The sequence below is a fragment of the Octopus bimaculoides genome, chromosome 11 (assembly GCF_001194135.2).
Source record: "Octopus bimaculoides isolate UCB-OBI-ISO-001 chromosome 11, ASM119413v2, whole genome shotgun sequence".
In the NCBI taxonomy this organism is placed as follows: domain Eukaryota; kingdom Metazoa; phylum Mollusca; class Cephalopoda; order Octopoda; family Octopodidae; genus Octopus; species Octopus bimaculoides.
In genome coordinates, this window is record NC_068991.1 from 38069003 (window position 1) to 38072767 (window position 3765).

The following is a 3765-nucleotide window of genomic DNA, read 5'->3' on the forward strand; positions in this document are numbered from 1 at the left end:
TATATATATATATATGTATATATATATATACATATATATACATATATGTTTATTATTCATATACTTACATGTATACATACATACACGATGAATGCCTAATTTTTCAGATGATAGCCATTTCACATTCAGCCGGATTGTTCTAATCTACTTTCATCTTTCCATATGCACTGATATGAATTTTCAGGACAGGACCACGTATCTATCCCCATAGGACTTTATAAAATACAAAATAGACCAAGGAATAAAATAATAGCGAGACATTTGTACGTCACTGGATTTAAGTGATAAAAGCTTGTGCAACACTTTTGCCACCCTCTTGGTAGTCACAATAGATTCCAGTGACAAGCATTGCAAAATGACGGGTATATTTTGTTTTATGTCAGAGCATCATTCTCCTAGAAGAACTGCCTTCTCGCGGCTTTGTCAAAAATAATGGGATCCTCCTCTACTCTTGGGAAAGCTACTTAACCCGTTAATTATCTCTTCGGGTTAGAAAGGGATCACTCCACACTTCCCACAATCAGAACTCCCGAACTGGAGCCTCACCACTAGTTACAGCTTAATGTCATACATAGGACATACATATACATACATACATTTATACATACATACACACACACACACACATACATACATACATACATACATACATACATACATGCATACATACATACATACATACATACATACATAAATACGTACATATATACATATATAATGGGTATATATCCCGTAAGCTAGAGGGAAACAACAACATTGACAGGAAGAGCAGCCACTTCTGGACCTGCGACAGATACATAATCATCCCACCTAGAAGGGTATGCATTCGCTATCCAGGAATATGAGATAGTTACTAAATACCTAATAGACAAGAGGGACAACAATACCAACAAACCTCCACGTTGCGATAAAAAATGTCGGCTTCGCTATACCAGTGGGGAAGATATCACCCACAACATCAGCAGCTGCCCCAAAATGTCTACGAGATACTACCTGCCTCTGACGCGGATTCTCTAAATCCAATCTATTAATAGCCCAGTAAAGATTTGTAAGACATTCCAAAAATCTCCATCTGAGATTCTTATGTGAATAGATACACACACGTGGGTGTATACATCGACATTAAAACCGGCACACCAGCTCGACCACATATTTACAATTACTGGAAACTCTCTTAACTCAAAAAGTCTTGCTGCTCTGTTAACATTAGGCTTGAACTCTCTCAAGAAGAACTTAAATTAAACTCAAGGAAAACATATAATGCATTCATACCTAGACATATGTGTGTCTACGTATGTGTATGAGTCTATAAAACTTATTTTTCATTGGCTCTTTATTATTTTTATTATTGTTGGGGAAAGCAGTCTTGCAAGAAAGTATAGCTTTATTCATTTGTGTATAACGATGGCCGTGAGTGTGCTTTTTTTTTGAAGGTGTTAATCACAAGAACGAAACTTTAGAGAGTCGTACGTCAGCCATGATACCTTTTTACCTCCTGACACACTCACAAACAAAGATGGCTGCAGTTAAAATATTTTTAGACTTTCCTATAACTACCGAGTGTTTGTGCGTGTTTGTGCGCGCGCGCGTATGAGTGTATGTGTGTGTGTGTGTGTGTGTGCGTGTGTGTGTGTGCGTGTATGTGTGCCTGTGTGTCTGTGTGTGTGTGTACAATATTACATCCTATTATAAATATATAATACGTTGTAAAAGTTTTATCTTTATTTATTAAGGATTTTTTTCTTATTTCCTCTTTCGTGCTTTATATTTTGTTTGGAACAATAAAATGTTTCTCGGACCATCAACGTTTCCAGACCTTGCCTGTTATTAGTGGTGTTTGTTATTGCCGTTTTATTATAGGAAAGAATCATGGGAATTATGTTGTGTTAATGATTATATCATTATTTCTGGACTTTATATTTTAGCTTACCATTAACGGCAGATTACGTTCAGCGACCAGGAAATGGTGTATGGCGTTAGTTTGTTATTAGAGTGGGGGTTAGGAGGGTCAGTTACATAGATATATTGTTTTTAATACAGCTTCCGTGAACAATCTTTTACTTTTGGGAAAAAAATCTATATATATGATTGTGTTATCAACTAATGTTTTCATATTTAGGTTTGTAAAGTGTAATAATAATAATAATAATAATAATAATAATAATAATAATAATAATAATAATGAATAACGTATTGCAATAGTGTCTTGTTTCAGATGCATAGCCAGATGGTGTGAAATAATGATACATGAATGCTTAATATAACAGTGGGTCATGAAGGATATAACTGTTATGTCTCAACGCTACTACTATCTAGCACCATCGGATGATCTCTACTCAACCGCTACACAACTGCTACTCGATTGCCACTCAACATTCCTACCACGGCCAGACTACCTCTATTTATATGTCTTGGGAGATCCTACTTCTTCGCCTGGGGGGCGTCGACACAACAATAACTGAGGTTTGCAGAGAAATTTGTAAATGACATTTGACTTTTAAAATACATACATACCCACATGGGCGCGAACACAAGCACATATACATTTGTACTTGTGTGTGAGTGCGTGCGTTTGTGTGTGTGCGCGCGGTATGTGAGATAGTGTGTGTATGTGTTTTAACATTTCGTTTACACATAGTGATATTAATAATCTAGTGTTAGAACTTAGTATATGTGTACTTCAGAAAAAATGTTAGTCACGTAGAGAGCGCAATAAGATATTATATAAATTACAAGGCAACAAGGAAGTATGTAATGAATTTCATTTGCTTACAGCTGTTTCTGCTATATGATAAATTGCACTCACAATTCAGTGCTTGTGTATCACACAATAGCCTCGTCGGAGTCTTAAACATGAAGTACAATTTTATTTGAGAAAGCATTTCTATACGTGAGAAACATTACCAAAATGTAGAATTGAATTTTAAAAGAAAAAGCCTCATTCAGAAAAGTTTATATTTAGATAATTTTGTATACATATGTATATACAGATGAGCATACGATGAGCACCTATATAAGTAGTTATTTATATACAAGCATAAAATATAGATAGAATGTGTATGTTAATACAGGTTGAACATATGATTAACTATAAAGAAGTTGAGAGGGAGAGGGAAGGAGAGAAATCAAAGACATTTCAGAAGTTTAGAAGGCCATAGGACTGTCCAACATAAGGATTCTAACCAGATTGACAATTAGCAAAATTCTATAATGAGAGATTTGAAAAACACGTATGTTTTCATACACACGTGTTATGAGGTGATAAGTATAGCGTAAGTTGCTTTTAGTAGCTGTGTTGGCGTTGGTTTTAAGTACTTTTTTCTAGCTTTTCATAGTTCATCATTTTCCCCTTTATTTTGAAAAAAGCAAGCATTTTGAATTTTCCATATGCACAAAGGTCTAAATGTTCCCTACATGGAGCATATCTAAGAGATGATTTGTTGCTTATGTACTCTAACTTCCTATATTAATTTTGAACCCGTTTGACCGATATAATTCTCATTAAATTGGGTTTGCAGCAAATCATATTTGGCATTCATATTTGCATTAACCTTCAATTCCTTCCAATTCTCGGGCTTTTTAGCTGTTCCATTTTCATTTATTTCCCACGTCCAACAACGAAGATTGGTAAAAAGGTCAGCAACTGGAAAGATCTACACAGAGAGCTTATCCAACGAACATCAAATATAGTTGAGGAAGAATCGTTGCGACGGAAATTTGTCAATGCCTTATGAAAGAAACTTACTGAAGGGCTGTGCAGAAAGA